Genomic DNA, 22,536 nt, shown 5'->3' on the forward strand with positions numbered 1-22,536 from the left:
CTATTTCTAGCCTGAAACATTGTAGTAGTTTTATTGATGTGTGTTGTATTCTATACAATGCTGCTATTGTTTGGCTTTCTTGGGTCAGGTATTTCAGGCTCCTTGCAGTAACAGTATTGTGTTACCAATATAAAGAGTTAATAAAATAATGTTCACCAAAGCCTGGCAGCCAAGTTTGAAATCCGATTACTAACGGATAAAGCCTATAGGTTCCACCCCAGAACCACATTACCTGTACTGCCTTCCCTTTTACTTGCGCCTTTCAAAATGATACTTTCTTTAAACCACAGTTCTTTTTGATCGAGCTTTTTCCCAATTGATGTGATAATACCACCTATTTCTTGTAAAATCTTGTCTGTCTTTATCTGATTTTGAGCGGCGATTTTGTGCACATGTACATTATATTGAATCTTGTCACTCAGGATTGGCTACATGGACACATAGCTCGGTGGGTTTCACATGTTAAATAGAGACCATGTTTACCAATTGTCAGACACAATTGGGTACTTTCATTGATGCATACATTGATCAGACAAGAGGTTGTCTGAAGAGTTTACAGAAATATAAACACTTTGAGCTAACTTAACCCCACAAAAATGGCCACAAAGGTGAATACACATGTTGACTCTTAAAAACCATAGTGCCCTTTTCCTACATAGCCACAGAAGGAATGGACACATGTAGTCCCTTTTGGGTAAATTGACGTTCATCCCATTTTTGCACAAGAGTAGCTAATGTGTGCAGTTAAGAGCTATTTCAGTTAGACCAAATGTAGGCAGAGACCCAGGAAATGGTCTTTCAACTTTGGCTTTTCCCTAGCTTAATTCTTTTTGTTTTGTGACTCTTCTAAGTCCAAGTGCTGGGTTCTTGCACAATTGCAGGAGGAAAGGAGGACTTCCAAAAATGGGGACACACCATTCAGAAAATCGGGCCTGTAATGTTTTATTTAGTAGAAAAATGGTTTTGATCCGGTTCTGGCTGGGGTTAGCTTGAGCAACTGAGAATGAGCTGAGACAAAATGGTGCCAAGTTGATTATTCCCAGAAACCCCGATACACTCTACGTATGAATGTATTTTACTTGTGGATTTAGTAATATGTCGTGGTGTGAGATAATGGAAATTATAAATAAAATAGAAACAGAAAATGCCGGAATTGCTCTGCAGATCAGGCAACATCTGTGGAGAGAAAACAAAGTTAACGGGGGGGTGGGGGGGTAATTTTAGGCAGCGCACCCCCCCTGCTCCCCTAATTTCTCTGACCACCCCGGGCCTAAAAAAAATTCTAGTGTGGTCCTGCCATTAAATTTGCCATGTCCTCGGTGTTCCTGGTGTTTGAGTTCCCCAGCCACTGACAGGTGCCCCTGCTCCCGCCCCATAAATATCCGGGCCAACGTTTCAGATCGATGACCTTTCATCAGAACTGAAATTTTTACTTTGGAAAGTGCAACACGACAAATGCCGCCATTATTAACTTGTAGAAAAGTCTTGCATCTAGTCTGTGTTTCACACCCTGTGTCAAAGGTAAAGAAAAATAGAAAGTAAGGCAGTCAATTAATGCTCTTTTGTTTCTGGCCTGGAGCAGGGGAAATGTAAAAACGCCTCCCAATCTGCGGATTTCCTTCACCAAGAGCAATTAGCCTCTAATTGACGTCAGGGTATCGTTATTCATAGAAACCGGACTTTGTGATCCGAAAGGAATTGCAGGCGATATTAAACTCGGCTCCACGTCAGCAGCAGAGCAAAAGATGTGCTCTCCTTATTAAACAACGTATTGTCTGACTCATCACGAGCAGCACTGTGTGATCAGCTGGTATTAATAAAAAATGTTGCTACAGCATAGCTCGTCACTTTTTTTGGCTATGTATTGGTGACGTTTAGTCACTGCTGCATTTTGTGTAATTGGACAAGTGTGAAAATTCCCCAATTCGGAAAAGTGCTCCGAAAGGTGTCTGAGCTTTTCTCCAGGAAACAAAATGCTGACCCCAGCATGTCGGGTAGAGAGGGATTGAGTAGACTTGGCCTATATTCTCTGGAGTTTAGAAGAATCACAGAATCTACAGTGCAGATAGAGGCCATTTCGGCCCATCGAGCCTGCACCGACACATATCCCACCCTATCCCCGTAACCCCACGTATTTAATCCCCTAACACTAAGGGTCAATTTATCATAGCCAAATCAACCTAACCTGCACATCTTTGGACTGTGGGAGGAAACCGGAGCACCCGGAGGAAACCCACGCAGACACGGAGAATGTGCAAACTCCACACAGACAGTCGCCCGAGGCTGGATTTGAACCCGGGTCCCTGGCGCTGTGAGGCAACAGTGCTAACCACTATGTCACTGTGCTGCATAGTGAGGTGATCTCATTGAAACATACAACATTCTTACAGGGCTTGACAGGGTAGATGCAGGGAGGATGTTTCCCCTGGCTGGGGAGTCTAGAACCAGGGGTCACAGTCTCCGAATAAGGGGTCGGCCATTTAGGACTAAGATGAGGAAAAATTTCTTCACTCAGAGGGTGGTGAATCTTTGGAATTCTCTACCCCAGAGGGCTGTGGAGGCTCGGTCGTTGAGTACATTCAAGACCGAGATCGATAGATTTTTGAATATTAAGGGAATCAAGGGATATGGGGATAGGGCAGCAAAGTGGAGATGAGGTAGAAGATCATCCATGGTCTTATTGAATGGCAGAGCAGGCTCGAAGAGCCAAATGGCCCACTCCTGCTCCTATTTCTTATGTTCTTATTATCAGCCTTATTTATCTCTGTTTCAGGCATTCCTCTCTGCTGTAACATATCAGAATGATCTGAGCTGGTACGTGGAAGGTATTGGAAATTGATTCAAATGGATCTTTCCATACCTAAATGTTGCTATTACCCGCTGTGTATGGTGGTGTACATGATTATTAAGGGAGTCACTAATGCTGACACCTACAGTGAACACAGCATTTATTTCCCTTGTTGAATGTCATTTGAAATCATAAGCAAAATTCAAACCTTGGAGGCTGTTTTAATCAATTAAAATTAACCAACAGAAACTGCTTAAAAAATTGTACGTTAAACATGGAGGCATCAAGTTTCTAAACTTATGCCAATAACTTCATTAAACACTCTTAATTTAGGGATGTTTTATGAAATTATTATTCAGCTAATCCATACCATTTTTAATGCTGATATGAGAGTAGCTTTTACGATTTCTTGGTTTCCTGGTTCCTTACCCATGTTGGTTGTTTTTTCCCTGTAGCTTAAACTCTTCCACAAACTGCAGTTGATGCTAGATCAATTGTTAATTTTGAGATTGATGGAATTTTGTTAACCAAAGGTATTCAGGGATATGGGGAAAAGGCGGGTATATGGAGTTAGGTCGCAGATCAGCCATGATATCATTGAATGGCGGAACAGGCTCTAGAGGCTAAATGGCCTCCTTGTTCCTATGTTCCTGTAACCAAATGCACAAACATTCACCGGATCCCTGAGATGGGTATCATTTTATCAGAACCACACAGAATGCAAAACCGCATTAACAGTCTCTTCAAAAAGTCATCATTAATTGCAAATGTCATAACTGTTGCCTTTTTTAAAAAAATCTCTAAGTGTACATTGAGCAATTAATCTCTGTGCATATGGTTATTGTCACTTCCTCTTTAGTGGCATCTGCTTCATTGTCCCTTGCCAATTTTCTCCCCTGAAGCTGTTGATTCCTCGTTGGCATATGGTTCCTCGAGAGTTGATCTCTCCAGTACCTCTTTTAAGTAGCTGCTATTGATGCCTGACTCTTTAGCGGTGAGTGTCGACGAGCTGTTTAGTGAGGGACAGGGGTGCAATCACAGCGGAGACGGATCCGGTACTCACCTGGCATATACTGTGCACTTCCAGCAGGGGTCACTGGACAGTGAGCAGGAGCCTGGGTAATCAGCTACGCAGCACAGATTGACGTCCCAGCTGCTCACTGGATAATGTGAGCCACCAGAGAAAATTGACAGACGTTTTATGTGAGGAATTGCCCGTGACACTAAAAAGGTTCCACCGTGTAAATATTTCTGTAGATCCATGGACACTGCATGCATAGAATTGCTACGTTTTAAGGGGACGAGGTAGTCTTGGTGACTAACCCATTGTACCAGTAGTGGAAACCCTACGATTGGGGAATGGTTGAAGCCCGGCGCTGGGGTGACCCAAAGTATCCTTGTGGGTCCAGGCCCTCTTGGCTCACAAAGAACCTTTTTTAAAAAAAATAAAAAAAAATTAGTTAAAAAAACACTTATCTGGGCCTCCTGTGGCCAGGATCCCATCTGATGCCAACAATAGCTGTGAAGCTCGAGACTGTGCCAGTCTTTGTCGTCCCATGGTTCAAATGGCTAGCAAGTTCTGATAATGCCACCCCTCCGGGGTGGGTGGCCTTTCCGTGCCTGGAATCGGGTAACTGAAAATGTTGGTTGGGAAAGTGGCGGGAATGCGGTATAAACTCCCCCACCAGCATATTAATCCCTCCATCCACTATACGCAGGCCAAGCGGGGGTATGGAGGGGTGGGGGCGGTTAAAATAGGCCCTATAATTTCAGCATCCTCCCATTTTCTCTTCATTGCCCTGAGTGACATGAACTCGGCTCTTACTGCAATTCATTGTCTGCAGAGACCGCCTTTGCGGCCTAATGCAGTCATTCTCACATCGATCTCGAAGAAGACAGGCAGACTATCATCTCTTTTTTTGATGACTTAAGACCGATTTTTGTTCAGAATGAGCAACCACAGTGGATCCTGGATAAACCAGATTGGGAATCTTGATTGTTCAGGCGAGACTTCCACACCCGGTGTTTGTATTCCGCATCAGCAAGGTAACAGTCCTCATAGTAGAAGCTACCTCCATGGATAGCTTCTCGCCATGCTTTCTTATCTTGAACAAGTTGTTCCCACTTACGGACATCTATTTGGCATTGTTTCAGAGCAGCGTTTAAGCAGTCTTTTATATCTCTCTTGCTGACCAGCACGAGAGAAAGAGACTAATATATACTGAGAGCTGCAGCATACTGCCCTGTAACTCCCAAGGATTCAAACTTCAGAAGGAGCTAGATCAGTAAATCAGCATCTCTAGGAAGAATTTTTTTTTCCCACTTTTGCCATATGGCCTATGTTAACTAGTAAAATGCTTCTTCAGTCGAAACTTTTCAGCTTAAATTCAGTAACTAAACAGCAGAATTTGTTATCTGAATACAGCCATTGTATCTCCAGCAATAGCATCTCTTCCCGACACTCCAAAGTCCCACAAGGTGCTGAAAACGATCCATACTTTAGCCACCTCCAGACTTGATTATTCCAATGCCCTCCTTTTCTGGCCTCCCATCTGCCACTCTCAGCAAGCTCTGACTTGTCCAAAATGCAGCCATATTCTGTCATGCTCGCCCATCACACCCCTCTTCACTGTCCGCCAACAAACTGCTCATCTTCACGCCCATCCATGGCCTTGCTCCATCCTATCTCTGCAACCTCCTCCTGCCTTCTGTTCCCCACGTTTGGTCCACTCATTCTGGCTATTTTTGTGACCTTCCTTCTTTGCCGCACCATTGAGGAAGAACCTTCAGTGAGTTTGACCTCTCGAACTCTTTCGCTAAACTCCACTGCCTCTCCACCTCTCTCCCTTCCTTTAAATGCATTTTCAAAACCCACATGTTTGACGAAGCTTTTGTTCACCCTTCCTGTTCTCCATTTTCCCCTCTTGTGAAGCACTATGGGACTTCTTTTTAAACTTTAAAGATGCTATAGTTTTTGTTCCTTTTTTTTAAAATCAAATAAAGCCAGAATTGACTTAAGAATATCTAGCATATTAAACTTTTTTAATTAGTTATTTTAATACCCGTATTTGCTACCATGAGAGACCATATAATATACAATGTATGTTTCCAAACTATGATCCTTGGACCCATAAGAACATTTTTGGGGTGGGGGGAAAAGAGATCAGAACAGTATCCCAGAGGTTGTAAGTTCACAGATTCCTGATATTCTAATATTTAGTGTGTATTTGTTGACTTACTAGAGCATTATTACTGTGACTGTATATTAGGAAAAGTCATTTTCTGCAATAATGGCAACTTTTGGATAGTTGATGCTGTTTTTCAGACATGGGTTCTTAGGTGTACGTTAATATTTGCAGTGGTCCCTTGAAATATGTGAACATTTCCAGGGAGTCCTTAACACAAATTAAGTTTGAAAACAGCTGCTGAACAAAGAATGCATGACCAGATTCCTGGTTGTGCAGTATCAGATAATATTCGCCATTGATTCAACTTGAGATCATGTGGCAGATTTAGTTCCACGTATAGCAATGACTTGTGGGCAAGATGTCATCAGATAAAATTGTTTTGGAAAAAGAACTCTTGTGGGACATAAATCATTACTCTCGCTGATTTTTTTATAACCAAAATTGAACAGAGGAAAATATGCCTCAGCATTTCTAACAGCTAGTTTACAAGTGGAAAACAAGTAGGTTTACTTGGAAAAAGATTTGCATTTACAGAGCATCCCTCAAGCAAGCACATTGTAGAATGCTTCTCACATGGAAGGGGAATCGAGCAAGAGATGAGATTCAGGAGGGGGCAATGGGGGACGGTCGCACAGGAGCCTACCTGTCTTTAATTTTTTTTGTTTCTGTGATGCTTTTTTCCTTGTGCCAGTTGTTTTGATTTCTTTTTGGGTTCAATAAAGACTCATTTCTGAAAGAGAATGTTGTTTAATCTAAAGTCTTGTTCAAGACTTTCTACAGCTTTTTACAGAACACACTATGCTGTGATGCATCTAGAATGAAACTGAAAGTAAAACTCCTCTGGACTGCTTGTCTCTCACATGACCTCTGCTGGTCAGGCACAAGTAATCAAAAACACAGACAAATATGCTGTAAGGCATAAGTAATCAAACACAGACAAATATCATCACTATTTGCTGATATCCTTACATCTCCCTTTCTTAAAACAAAAGTATTTTACTTTTAACTAACAACATTTAATGAACTTACATCATCATTATCATGATCAAGGTTTTTTACCCTTGCTTTGTGTGTTCACATGAAATATGTCAATACACTAGAACTTGAAGAAAGAATAAGATAGCATTACTTCCTTCTTTAACAATAGTCCTTAAATTTGCTCAATGAGTCTCTCAGGAGGCTTCACGTGTCTTGAGGATTTTCTGATTGATTGTCCTTGAATCTGAGTTGTTGCCTCAGATGATTGGTTCTCAGCTGTGATCAGGTTGTTCACCAGTATCAGTCTCTTGACCTGCTGTGGCTGGTTCCATGAGAAGATCGCGACGATTTCTTCTCAGAACAGCACCCTCATCTGTCTGAATGGTGTATGATCTTGGTTGAACTTCACTCAGGACAGTTCCCTTCTGAGTCCATGTGTTTGTTTTGTCTTTCAACCTTACTTGGTCACCAGTGTGGAGTTCAGGTAGGTTTTGTGTTCCTCTGTCATAGTAGTACTTTTGCTTTTCTTTCTGTTGCTCTTTGAGTTTCCTCACTTTCTCCCCCTCTTTCGTTTTCAGGAGGTTCTCCGGGATGGGTAGGTTTGACCTTAGCCGACGTCCCATCAGGAGTTGGGCTGGTGACATACCACACTCAAGCAGCGTTGTGCGGTATACAAGCATGCTTTGGTAGAAGTCAGTTCCACTGTCTTTTGCCTTGTACATCAGTCTTTTCACTGTCTGGACCGATTTTTCCACTAGTCCATTGGACTGTGGATAGTGAGGACTTGACGTTGTGTGGACAAAGTCCCACTCTTTGGCAAAGTGTCGGAAATTTGCATTGTTAAACTGGGGTCCGTTGTCTGTGAAGACCTCGCTTGCCACGCCATGTCTGGAGAATATGGCTTTCATACTTCTTATCACAGCTTCTGCAGTGGTGGTGTACAGTCTACAAACCTCTGGATACAGGGAGTAATAGTCTGTGACGACAAGATAGTCCTTCCCTTGACATACGAATAGGTCAGCGCCTACCTTCTGGTAAGGTCTGTCTGGTGCTGGGTGTGGCTTTAGTGGTTCTACCAGATTGCTTGCTCGATATTTCAGGCATATTGTGCAGTTTGACACCTCATTTGTCACATCTTGGTTGATTCGTGGCCAGTACATCACCTCTCGTGCTCTTTTCTGACACTTTTCGATTCCCAGATGTCCTCCATGGATCTTTTTTAGCATCTCTCTTCTCAGACTCTTTGGGATAACTATTTTACTTCCTTTGTAGATGATGACTTCGACCACTGATAGTTCCGCCCTGCAGTTCCAGTACTCTGCTATATCAGGTGAACAGTCTTGCTTCATGTTGGGCCATCCATCCAAGATGCTTTTTCTCAGTCGTCTCATTGTTTCATCTTTGTTTGTCTCAGTCTTTATGAGCTCCATTTTTGCATCTGCTATGGGCAGTGCACTTGTGATCATGTCCACGTAGGCGTTCACTTTTTCATCCATTGTGGTGTTTGCGGGCTCACTTGGGTCAACAGCTCTGGACAACGTGTCTGCTGTATACATCAGCTTACCCGGTGTGTACGCAACATTCAGTGTATAGCGTTGCAGCCTGATCATCATTCTTTGTATTCTAAGCGGACAGCTATTCAGTGGCTTTTGGAACAATGCAATCAAAGGCTTATGGTCAGTCTCTACATTGATTGCTTGTCCTGCCACAAACTGGTGAAATCTTTCACAGGCGTATGTGATGCTGAGCAGCTCCTTTTCTATTTGAGCATATCGCGTCTCCGCGTCTGTCATTGAACGCGATGCATATGCAATAGGTTGCCAGTAGTCATATTGTTGCAGAAGAACGGCACCGAGCCCACTCTGTGATGCATCTGATGATATCTTGATGGGTCTCGCTGGGTCATAAAACCTCAGAACTGGTTCCTCTGTGAGCAGTTTCTTTAGATCGCTCCATGACTTCTCATGCTCATGATTCCATTCCCATTCTATGTTCTTTTCAGTTAGTCTTCTCAGTGGCGCTATTTTTTCTGAGAGGTTGGATATGAATTTACCCATGTAGTTGATCATTCCATTAAACCTCTGCACGTCCTTTTTGCATTGTGGCCTTGGCATATTCTCAATGGCGGGAACCTTTCTGGGATCTGGTCTGATGCCCTCACTGCTAAGGATATCTCCCACGAATGTCAGTTCTGTCGCCCCGAGCTGGCATTTCTCTCTCTTCAGCTTCAGGTTTGTTTTCCTTGTTGCTTCCAGCACTTTTTTCAGTCTCTCGTCATGCTCAGTTCTCGTGGTTCCCCATACTATGATGTCATCCATTGATGTATCAACTCCCTCCAGGTGCTCATAGATCATATGGATAGTCTTGTGATACACTTCAGGAGCTGAGGCAATGCCAAATGGTAACCTTAGGAATCTGTATCTGCCAACTGGAGTGTTGAACGTGCACAGTCTTGAACTTGCTTCGTCCAGCTTCATCTGCCAAAATCCTGAGGACGCATCTAACTTGCTGAAATATTTTGCATTTGCAAACTGTGCCATGATTTCCTCACGTGTAGGAAGCTTGAAGTGCTCTCTCTTTATTGCTCTGTTTAGATCTCTTGGATCCAGGCAAATTCTGAGCTTTCCATTCTTTTTGTCCACTACGACGAGGGAACTCACCCACTCAGTTGGCTCATCTATCTTCTGAATCACGTTCAGGCTTTCCATCCTGTCCAACTCTGCCTTCAGTTGCTTTTGAAGAGCAAACGGAACTTTTCTGCATGGATGTATGACCGGTGTCATACTTTTATCTACTCTGATCATGTGTTCTCCTGGAAGGCAGCCTAGACCCTGAAATAGGTCGTTGTACTCTTTCATGAGTTCATCATAGACTGTCTCTCCTTCGCTTTCCACAACGAGGACTCTCTTTACCAGGTTCAGTCTCTCACAGGCTTTTAACCCTAGTATGGCTTGCACATCCTTTGGCACCACGATTAATGCTAGCGTGTGCTCTCTGTCCTTGTGTGTTACTTTGACAATGCATTTTCCTTTCACTGGTATATCAGTACCTGAGTATCCGGTCACTTTCACTTGTATTCCATGTAACTTTGGTCTGGGTCTAATTCTCTTAAAATCGGTCTCTGATATCACATTAACTTGTGCTCCAGTATCCAATTTAAATGGAATGTGTATGTCATTCACTTTTAGTGTCAACGTCCAGTCTCTTTTTTGTTTTCAGACACAACATCTACATTGAATTCCTCTATCTCGCTTTCATCTACTGTATGGACCTTGCTTTGTTGCGCTTGGTTCTTACAGCAACGGGCATAATGGTTGTTTTTGTTGCATCTATTGCATGTTTTACCATATGCTGGACACTTTCTTGGTGGATGCTGTGTACCGCATCGACTACATGACTTCCGATTGTCTCTTTCATTTTCGTTTGCTGGCCACGTCTCTCTTTTCACATTGGCGCTCACTTTGTTAAACGGTTTGTATCCGTTCTTTCTCACTGCATCCACGTTGCAGCTACTGTCACTGAACAGCTCCTTTGCCTGCAACTTCACAGTCTCTGTAACCCTACACAGTGCTATGGCTTTTCCCAGGACTAGATCTTGCTCTCTTAACAGTCTTTCCCTTAGACCATTATCTGGAATACCACACACCAGTCTGTCTTTTATCAGCGAGTCTGTGGGTCCCCCAAATTCACACGATTTGCTCCTGTTTCTCAGTTCAGTCACATACTGATCAATAGTCTCGCCGATTTTCTGTACACATGTGAAAAATTTGTGCCTCTCAAAGGTCACGTTGCGTTTAGGTATGCAGTAGGCCTCAAACTGTTCCATTATTTTATCTAGCTTCATTTTGTCTCCATCAACAGCAAATATGAAATTATTATACACCTCCAGCGCTGCATCACCCACGACATGTAAGAACAGTGATGATTTCTGTTTATTACTTTTCTTGTCAGCTCCAATTGCTGCTAAATACAACTCGAAACGTTGTTTGAACCGTCTCCAATTTTCAGCCACATTACCTGACAATTGAAGCGTCGCCGGTGGGAGTAAACCTTCCATTTTTTCACTTCGTTAGCTATTCTCTAATGGTAAGCAACGATGTTCTCTTCTGGCTTGCTAATATGTGGAGAGCTGATTTCGCTTACTTGCCACAACTGCTTTCACTGTCCCATCAAGTTGCTAACTTCAGATTTTTTCTCTTTTAGCCACTTCTGACATCATGTTTTGATTTCTTTTTGGGTTCAATAAAGACTCATTTCTGAAAGAGAATGTTGTTTAATCTAAAGTCTTGTTCAAGACTTTCTACAGCTTTTTACAGAACACACTATGCTGTGATGCATCTAGAATGAAACTGAAAGTGAAACTCCTCTGGACTGCTTGTCTCTCATGACCTCTGCTGGTCAGGCACAAGTAATCAAAAACACAGACAAATATGCTGTAAGGCATAAGTAATCAAACACAGACAAATATCATCACTATTTGCTGATATCATTACACCAGTCCCTCTAGTTACAATTTAAAGGTCATTGTAGCTCTCTTGGACCAGTAAGAACAGTTCAAGACTTAACTCAAAAATGTGTTTTTTTTTTTGCACGGGCATTTAGCCTTGCTGTGGTTGGGTAGTTGCATCATGTCTCATGGAGGCACTCTCCTTTGTATGCTCAGGTAATTTTATATGCATCACTCGGAAGACACAACGAGAAACTGATGGTACAAATACTTTGAAAGCAGCAAAAGCTAAAATCTGTCTACAAGGTTAAAATATCTTATTCAGAACATATTTTTTGGAGTATTCGATAATGAGCAGGATTTTTGGAGGAAACGCCCATTTGCCGACTTCCTGGGGGCCAGTAATCCAAAGTTATGGCTTCTCTTCCCGCTCCTGCACCGTTACCTCTGGAGTCGCCCAAGCATCTATCCACTGCCGCTCTTATTTCTCATCTACGTGCTACCCCTTGGTGACCTCACCTGAAAACACAAGGTCGGGTTCCACATATATGTTGATGACCCCCAGATCTACCATGTATCATGGAGGCACTCTCCTTTGTATGCTCAGGTAATTTATATGCATCACTCGGAAGACACAAGCATGCACCGCCACCTCTCTCGACCCCTCCATTGCCTCTGTTAGGCTGCTGATCCGACATCCCATACTGGATGAGCAGAAATGTCCTCCAATTAAACATCGAGAAGACCGAAGCTGTTGTCTGAGGCCTCTGCCAAAAACTCCATTCTCTAGTCACAGATTCTATCCACACCCGCAGATGGCCACTGTTTCGGGCTGAACCAGACTGTTTGTAACCTCTATGTCCTATTGGAATTTGAGCTGAGCTTCTGACCTCGTATACACTCCATCACCAAGATCGCCTACTTCCACCTCCGTCTCTGCTACTGCCGCTTGAGCCCATCTGCTGCAGAAACCCTCTCTCTCTGGTTTTTGTTACCTCCAGACTAGACTTGCACTATGTCTCATTCACCCATCACTCCTATGTTCGCTGAGCTACATTGGTTCCCGATCCACCAACACTTCGATTTATAAAAAAAAAAAAAAAAAAATTCTCATCCTGGTGTTCAAACCCCTCCATGGCTTCGCCCCTCCCCAGTTCTGTAACCACCTACAACTTTCTCAGAACTCTGCGTCCTCCAATTCTGGCCTTTTTATTCCCGGCTTCCTTTGCCCCACCCTTGGTGGTCGTGCCTTCAGCTGATGAGGCCCTAAGCTCTGGAATTACCTCCCTAAACCCCTCTGCCTCTCTCTCCTCTTTAATACACTCCTTAAAACCAACTCTTCCACCTCTCCTAATGTCACCTTGTTTGCCTTGGTGTCAATTTTTGTCCGATTATGCTCCTGTGAAGCACCTTGGGACGTTTTCCTTTATTAAATGTGTTATATAAATTGTTTCAGAGGTTTGTTAATAGTACTGTAGTTATTCTGCAACTGCAGGACTTCAGGCTAAGGAGCTCTATTATTCAGTGCTGAGGCCTACTATGTGCCTACTCCACATTGTCTGACAACTCCCATTCTGAGAACACAATCAAATGATTCCACGAACCAAAGTAGCCATTTTGTAACACAATCTTTGCAGTTGGTGCTGCTGCCCTGTGCATTTCAAGCATATAGGCCTGGAATATCTTCTGTCGGCACAACTCTGGTTAGACTCGAAAGTGCGCCCATCCTGCCAATGTCAAGTTCTGCTCATCTTTCCTGCCAATCTCATTAGAATAAGCCTGAACATAACATGTGCGTAAATGGGCATAAATCAGCTTACATAATAGGGGCCCAAGGAAAGCGCTGAACTCACGCCATATATTTCTCCAAGTATGAAAATTAAAGCTTCAACTCATTCAACATTTATTCAGGCACAGCATGTTTTAGAACCAGCAATAGGGGAAGCTTTTCAATTTTTGATGTGACCTACTTATGCCATAAAAATGCTTTAATAGAAACAGTACAATACAGCTCTCACTGAGGATACATTAAAATAAAAGACAAAAAATTGCAGTAAAACACCAGAAAAATGACTCTCTTTCTGCTGCACCTGGAAGCCTGGCTGTAATTTGGAGATGCCACCAATGCTTCATGAAATGGCGGCGACAACAGAGCAGAGCAGGAATTGGGGGAACAGTTAGAAGAGATAACTGAAGGATTGGCTGAAGAAGTAGGAGACGAAACTGTTGATACTGTGAGCTATAGCAGCAGGAGGGGGTCAGAAAGAGAATTCCCGAATGTAGGTTTGTGACGGCTGTAGGTTGTGCCATCAAACATCGTGGAGGGAAAGGGGGAAACACAATGGGTCAGAGTCAGCAGAGCAAGGTGGGTGAACTGTACTTTGGACCTTAAAGGACGTTATAGTGGTGAGGTAAATGAAAAGTGAAGTGAAGATTCTTGTAATGTATTATGTATTCATACATTATCATGTATGCAGTTACTATGCACATTAATTTGTAAGAGCATGTGCTGTGCACACAGCAACAGCGGCGTTGATTCGCACATGTACACGGGTAGCGTGCTGAGTCACTGTTCGACGGGATTGGGACAGTCGAACAGTCAAGGCCACGCCTACGGGATTCATCAGAAGCCTTGGCCTGTGGTTCGCGAGCTTGGTCATATTCAGTTCTTGCATTGAGCGGGTGGAGATGAAATCAGCGCATTGGGGAAATGGGAAGCTAGTAAAAGATAGGGTGATAGATGGGTAGGACTTGGTACGGGACAAGATGCAGTCCTTAAATTTCATATGTTATTTATTGGGAGGAGTGAATTGGTCATTTTCTGTTGTTTCTCCCAAACAACTCCTTCACTCTCCTCCAATAAACTATCGGCCTCAATTTTTTATTTTTTTGGCTTGAGATAATCAAAGTCAGTACAGATATTTCTGTCGATTCAAGATGCTTTATAGACTGCATTTTTGATAGATTTGTTAAGTAACCAGTCCCATTTTTGTTCTCCCTCTACCTCTTTTTGTTTTTACCTTTTTTTGTTCTTTTTCATTCAACTCCAATGTAGGATTGGCTACCTGCTTCCTGGCCTTTATCAAAGCCATGAGGCAGTGTGCGACAGTAGTTTGGCATCAACTTTCCTTTCCTGCCCAGAATATGGTGTCGAGGAGCGGCTAGGTGTGTTCTCGCATTGATGTGACAGAGTTTGGAAACTCTCTGTAGTGAAGGACTGAACCTGAGCATTCCTCACATGTTGATGCCTCAATTCGCTGCACTGTTCTATAGTGCCATACTTGTTCGTTTTTGTTATTTTACTAAAGGATTGCACTGTACATTAGAGCTGGGAGTCATGGTGGCTCCAGGGCACAACTAAGGTTGCCAGGAGTCTCCAGGAATTGAAGATTAATCTCCAGGAGACTGCTGTGAGTAACCCAGGAGTAAGATCATAGGGGCATTATAAAATGTTGTAAAAAAAAATTTCTTTGAATACTTTTATTAGTTATAAAAATATTAGAGATGGAGAAGAAAGGCTGTTTGACTGGATAGAGCAAGAGGTCATGTGAAGCAACCTCTACGGGATACATCCAACCTGAGTTGGTATCCCTCGGCGTAACTCAGGTGGGCTTGGGTTGGAATTGCAGTTGGATTCAATCTTCCAGCCTTGCGCTTGCCCCACCATTTCTGAAAGTGATAGTCGTACAGAGCATCCATCCACGTGTGGGCAGGCATATTGTAATAACACGCAAATGGCAGAAATATGTAATGTGCTGCATTTCTTATCATTTGTGGCATAGCAACACTGGATGCAAGGAAAGTCTCTTCATCTCTGATGCCCAGCACTGCTACAGGTGGCATAGAGCTCATTTAAAATTTTAGATTCCCCAAGAGCCAATGCAATTAATTGACTTGGGTAACAAATTTAAAAAAGGCTTTGGAGAATTGCCACCAGCAGCATTGAGGCCACTGCCAACACTACACTGCAGCAAGTCTCAGAGCCTGGGGAGTCTGCCAAAATTCTGTATATGGCCCCGAAGCTGGAAAATTGTACGATCAGGGACTCCTCTTTGGAGCAGGTGGAAGCTGTTCCACAAATATCTAGGCCTTAGTTTTAGCTGTCTCTGTTAAACTGCCAAAAATGCACAGCCTAGTTCTCCGTAACCTTAAAATATTGATATTTTCCCACATCTATTCCAAACCTGAGAAAGTTCACATTCTTTAACAAGTGGAAGATTGACAATTTGCCAGAGAAAAATATGTTTACCGCAGAGAAGTATAGTGTTTAACTGTTCATTTATACTTGGATGATGGATTTGGAAGACAGTTTAAACGAGAGTCTGTGTCAACCAACACAATTCAGATCACCTCTTCATTTGCCTCTTTTACATACTGCCTGATTAATGAAAGATAGAAATTAGTCTGCATGTTGTTGCTTGGAGTCTGGCACATAAGAGAAATTCATCGTAAATGCATACATCACCATGAAAATACACTTTATGACAGAACTATGGGAAACCAGGGTTTTCAAGTAATAATTGGCGGTACTAATTACAAACTCAATTTAAAATTTAACTACTAAGGAACGAAGCTGTAACATAGAGATCCTTCCCATCCCTCTGTAACGGTACTACATTTCCGACGTACTGCATTTCCGACCAGTGCACCTGAAGGCAGGCTTTGTGAGTTGATTCACTGCACATAAAATCAGGCTGATTTCAGGACAGAATTCTATGCTTTGAGCAAGAATTCTATGCTTTGAGCAAGCACTTGTGTGGAGATGCTGACCAGGGATGGAACGACAGTTTTGTTCATCTATTACTGAAATGCAATCTTCACGTTGGGCTCTCTGGCCTAACATCATGTCATTCTGGAAGATTTTAGAATGACACTGGATTGGAAAGGCAAACAAAAGCCATCAGTTCTCAGAAGAAGTTTGAAAAACTTGGGACTCTTGAGCCTTAAAAGGAAGCAAGTGATAGGGGTCCTTGTAAGTGGTGTAGACCAACAATTTGCATTTATATAGCACCTTTAAACATCCCAAAGCACTTAATTGAGATGTAGTCAACAAATGAATGCTGAGCCAAAGGAGATATTCTGAAGGGTCGTTAAAAGCTTGGTCAAAGAGGTGGATTTTAAACAGGGTCTTAAAGGAGGATAGGGAGGTGGAGAGGTTTAGAGAGGAAATTTCAGAGCATTGGGCCTCAGCAGCTGAAGGTATGGTGTGGTGAAGGGAGAATTAATCCTGAGCATTATTATATTAAACCATGATTAGAAGACATGGGTAGAAAGTGTTTTTTTTTTTTTTAAAAAGAGCAATTTCAGGACTGATCTCAGGAAGCACTTCCTCACGCAAACAAATGATTAATATCTTGATGGTCTCCAGGTAGGGAAATGAAGGCAAAAAATTAGGAATCATTGAAGAGGCTGCTAGAAGCTGCGATAGGAGATCTTGGCTTAGACAATCATTGGCGCTGCACCTAAATGTCCAATATGGCGGGAGGCTGTTGGCTGTTGCACGCACATTCAGCACCACCAGCCATATTGGTAAAGGCTCCATATAGGCATGTGCAGATAGGGGGCCTAACGCATGTTTGATGCCCCCTATGCAAAATTCATAAGCAACTGACTGCAGCATATGCCATGCAGAAAGAGTCTTGCCTTCATTTAAAACAATAAAGAAATAGGCACGCTGTTTGCTGCCACGGTTGTCACTGTTGCTATTAGTAACTGCTATCAATTTCTAAAGTACATTAAGCCACTCACTTCCTCACTGAGTTTATAGCGACTGCACCTTTATTGCAAGCTCATTGTCTGCTCGATATGACTGTTATGGTGCCATATGTTAGCTTTTGCCAATAAATAAGACATACTTGGAAAAACATATTGGTAACTTTTTTTCTTGCATGTTTATAACAAAGTGCCACCAAATTCATTCCACTGACAGTATATTACTATGTTTGGGTTCGACCATTATCAGTTTAGTTAATGTTGTTTGAAGCTTGCAATTCAGATTCCTAGAAACTACGCAGTTGAATTTTGCCAGAGTCCACTTGCTGTGAAAAGCTAAATGCAGCTAACTGCAGTACACATCAATCACTGTGTGGGCGTGCACTTGGGAACAGTACTGAAGGCAGAATAATGAAACCTGATTTCAACCCTGATTTCTTTTAAAGGTGTATAATTTGCACACTCTTCAAATCAGAGGTTGATATGTAGCAGTATTAACTGGTACAAGAAGACTGTGATGTAGGAGAGTGCATTGCTGTTTCTTTAATACCACTTTACAGTTACAAGTCCCTGCATTGAGTTGTGCATTGAATAGATGAGTGCCAATTGGAGACTTTCCCTAATTTATGCTGGCTTGTTTTCTCCTCACTGTGGGACTGGATTGATTGGCAGGTCTGCTGATATCTCCACAACTCCAGTAGATGAAGCCAAAATCCTTCAGTAACATATTTAGACTTAATATCTTGCGATGTTTTTATGTGTTAAATGCACTATATAAATGCAAGTTGTTGTTGGACTTAATATTATGATATTAATTATACCCTATTTCTTTTGGTCTGTCTTTGAATGGTTTAAGAACTTATTCTTGGACTTTTTTTAGTTTATCAAGTAGTGGCAGGATTGTGCATGAGGCTACTCTGTTTTGGTCAATGCAATATTGAAAATAACTTTTCTACTTTAGACTTGGTTTCCTCTCTTTGCTCAGCTTTAAGAACCTGCAAATGTGGAAGCTAATGTGACATACTTATGCCATAAAAATGCATTAAAAGAAACAAAATACAGTGCATGTCTCTGAAAGAAAGACTTGCATTTATATAGTGCCTTTCATGACCACCGGACATCCCAAAGCGCTTTACTGCCAATGAAGTACTTTTGAAGTGTAGTCACTGTTGTAAGGCAGCCAATTTGCGCACAGCAAGCTCCCACAACGAGCCACGTGATAATGACCAGATAATCTGTTTTTGTTCTGTAGATTTGAGGGATATATATTGGCCAGGACACTGGGGATAACTCCTCTTTGAAATAGTGCCGTGGGTTTATTTACATCCAACCGAGAGCAGACGGGGCCTCGGTTTAACATCTCATCCGAAAGACGGCACCTCCCACAGTGCAGCGCTCCCTCCGCACCGCACTGGAGTGTCAGCCTAGATTTTGTGTTCAAGGCCCTGGCATGGGACTTGAACCCACAACTTTCTGACTCCGAGGCGAAGGTGCTACCAACTGAGCCACAGCTTAGGATACATTTTTTAAAAAGCTCAAAATTGCAATAAAACACCAAAATAAATATTTGGTTTTCTGCCGCGCCTGAAAGCCTGGCCGTATTTTGAAGAGAACCTCTGAACAAGCACAATTGCGGGAAGCTCATGCAAGTGGCAGCTGTGGCTCAGTTGGTAGCATGCTGAGGGAGTGCTGCACTGTCGGAGGGGCTGTCTTTCGGATGAGATGTTAAACCAAGGCCCCATCTTTCCTCTCGGGTGGATGTAAAAGATCCTATGGCAACTATTCGAAGAGGACCAGGGGAGTTCTCCTGGCCAATATATATCCTGCAATTAACATCGCTAAAGCAGTGTCTGATCATTATCACATTGCTTTGTGGGAGCTTGCTGTGTGCAAATTGGCTGCTGCTTTTGCCACATTACAACAGTGACTGCACTCCAAAAGTACTTCATTGGCTGTAAAGTGCTTTGAGATGTCCGGTGGTCGTGAAAGGCGCCATATAAATGTAAGTCTTTTTTAAGGTTCTGTAACTTGGGGGCAGGGCCATTGTTATGGGTGGAGATGCCTCGGGCAGAAGGATTGATGGACGATGGCAAAAGATTGAAGCGCTTTGAGCATATTGTGGTTACGCGCATAACTTGCTTGCGTCCAAAATTCATGATATTTTAGGCTCCATAGTTGCTTTGCATCCTGGTCGCACATGTCTCTGGGCACAAATACACACAAATTCCAGGCCTGTAAGGTGGCCCTGTGTCTTGCACAAGCACTGCCTTTATGCACTGGATCCTCGATTCTTTTCATATATACATTCGGGGGATGACTTGCAGAGTGCCTGATTTATAATTTGTGAAAACTCATTTTAATTTCATTCTCATTTGTTTCAGTGCTTTAAAATATTTAAAAAAAATATATAATCCAAGTTTTTATTACGATAAATCAAACATTGCTTTAAAATCCCAAAATTTCTCTGATTATCTTCTTCTTGGAGCATTGATAGCTGGGGAGCATTGATAGCTAAGAGGAGATTTGATCGATGTGTTTAAAATCATTAAGGGTTTAGATCGAGTAAATAAAGAGAATCTGTTTCCAATGACTGAAGGGTTGATAACCAGAGGACACAGATTTAAAGTGATTGGCAAAAGGCGACATGAGGAAAAACTTATTACATTGTGTAGTTGCAATTTGAAAGCACTGCCTGATAAGGTGGTGGAAACGGATTCAATAGTAGTTTTTAAAAGGGAATTGGTTGCATACTTGAGTGGGGGGCTAACTGGTTGGCTTTTCGAAGAGCCAGGGCAGACTCGATGGGCCAAATAGCCTCCTGCGCTGTACTATTCTATGATTCTACTATTCTATGATTCTATCATTATATCATAGTGATTGACAGTGATCATGAATCCCTACATTTAATAAATCGCAGGCAGCCTTACTTGTCATAGAGTTGTGACTAAGCATTTGTCCAATAGAACACTGAGTACTTAACATGAAATGTGTCTCATTGTGCGATTCAGTATACCAAAAATTTAGGTTGGCTTAGCATAGTAAGGTCTGTCCCAAAAAGATTGGTTGAATTGATTTAGCCACTGTGGTAATTCAGTATTGCTATGGAAAATATAAAAGGAGTGGCATATCAGCTACAGTGGTGTATGAGGCTGCCCTATAAATGCTATCTTGTGAGTTGTCCGAGTTCTCTTACAAAATGGCCACCTGGCATTGTCCAGAGTTGAGTGGAGGCAGGTGGCTGGTTATAGACTCGTGAGTTAGTGGGGTGTGGTAGAGCCAAACTAATAGGTTCAGTTGGCCTAACCTGCACATTCGGCTGTAACTGGTGTTAGCCAGGCAACATAAAACCAAAAACATTTCCAGTATCTCTTCCCCTCAAATGCATCCTGCTGTATTGAGATGTGGGGTAAAAACACAACTGGCTCCTATGGATCATGTGGCCATTGGTGAGAGCAATGAAGGACCATCTCCATGCTTTGTGAGTTGGCCTTGTGGAGAATCCTACAACTGTATTGTCCTTTTTTTCTCCTTTTTTGCACCACTTTTCCCTGCCACTGCGGTCAGATGTTTGGTGTCAGGAACTTCTGTTCCCTTTTCTTCCTCCAATTATCACAGATAAAATGAGCATACCTTGGGGTTCCCAACCCTCCAGGATTGCCCCTGGAATCTCCAGGAATGAAAGATTAACCTCCCTGGGAACTGCTACGAGCAACCCAGGAGAAAAATCATAGGGGCATTAAAAAAAATTATTTTTCATTTTCTTTGAACACTTTCATTTATTGGTTAATAAAAATATTGTAGATGGGGGGGGGGTGGTGGTGGAGGCTGTTTGACTGTGCAGGGCAGTTGGAGGCTGGAGGTTATGTGATGATTCCTCTAGGAATACATCCAACCAGAGTTGGCAACCCTCACATACCTCCTTTGGAGGAATCTGCTGTGGATATAGTTATGGATGAATCTTCTGTGTAGAATGATTTATGAGCATATGGCTTTGGACTTGGCTTCAACTTCAGACTTTTGGTTTAAGCTGCTGCTTAAGACATTGACTAATAGAGTGCAGATAAAAGTGGACAGTGAACAAATGTGTTTGATACTGTATGTAGTGTGTGAGGGGCATCCACATTGTATTAGCATAATTGTGTGAAAAAGCATTTTATATGCAGTGATTGACAAAATTGCTTACCAGAATCTTATGACTGCGCAGACATACCCTGCTCACGAAAGGCAAGGTCATTTTAAGTTTAACACACTGTTCTGGTACCATAAAAACACTCAATTCTTTTTCTTTTCTTGTCTTCGAAAATGTTAGATCTGTGGTTCAGTGGATAAATAATTACACGGATGCTGTACATAAACAAATAACAGGTCTTTACTGGAGGAGGGTAATCTCTAGACTGGGGTACAGAGGCATGCGCACAGCTTATATACCGGTGTGGTCACTGCCGGTACTACAGTATACAGGAGCTGTAAAAAGTAGTTCTGACTTAAAGCACATACACTACAGAAAAATGGGGACGTTGCCATTCGAACCCCTTTAAAATGTTTAAATCATTTTTGTTTCTTTATTAAATGCATCGAACAAACTGTTTGGGAGGAGTTGTGACTGTGAGGGCGCTAAATCAGTATGCATAGTTTTAACTGGTGGTGGGAATAATTTCTTAATGGGTGGAAATTTCAGCTTCAGTGGAGGCATAAAACGGGCGGAAGAGGATCGGTCCCCCATTATACACCCGCCAGATTTTCCTTTCCGTTGATTTCAATGGAAAATAAAATCGGGCAGGGTGTATAACGGGCGGCCAATTCACTACTGCATGTTTTGCACCCTTGCCTAAGTTGAATTATACTTCCATTGAAAAGGACATAAGAAATAGGAACATAAATGTTCTAAAACAAAAGGGCCAATTTTAACTGAAGGTGGGGATCTTCGTCGGCGGCCTACATGGATTTTAACCACCGGGCCTTATTTGAATGCCGCCAGTCAGGTGCTCACAATCGTTCCCACGCTCCCGCCACAGTCGGGAGGTCCTGCTGGAAGAGATGCCACACATGCGCGATTGCGCAGCAACTTTAAAGGGACCGTGCACGGAAATTTTTTTTTTTTTTTAGAGATAACATTGGTGCTCACCCATTTCAGACGGAAAGCAGTGATAAGTGCGGGGGTAGGGGGTGGAAACTGAAGATTGGGCGGCCTAGAGGTTGCCCACTAATAACAAGACGGCAGCAAGGCAAGTCCACAAGGGGGGGGGGGGGGGGAATGTTTCGATGATCCTGGGGCCAGGGCAGCAGAGGCCCAGACTTTCCTTAGTGCATCCAGGAGGGGCTCCGGGCCCCACAAGGAAAGTTTTTTAACTTGCTTTGTTGGCTTCCCAATGTATTGATTTCTTTGTGGGTTCAATGACGAGACATTTATGAAAGAGAATGTC

The 22,536-nt window shown here is 42.6% G+C and overlaps 1 protein-coding gene across 9 annotated transcripts in view; it reads left to right on the plus strand.

Moving 5' to 3' along the window:
• LOC147108767 (uncharacterized) overlaps positions 1 to 22,536 on the plus strand; it is a 347,177-nt gene that overhangs the window by 158,469 nt on the left and 166,172 nt on the right. The window lies entirely within an intron of this gene.

This window comes from Somniosus microcephalus, chromosome 13 (genome assembly GCF_052327205.1).
Source record: "Somniosus microcephalus isolate GS21.2 chromosome 13, FLI_Smic_1.0, whole genome shotgun sequence".
NCBI classification, from domain to species: Eukaryota; Metazoa; Chordata; class Chondrichthyes; order Squaliformes; family Somniosidae; genus Somniosus; species Somniosus microcephalus.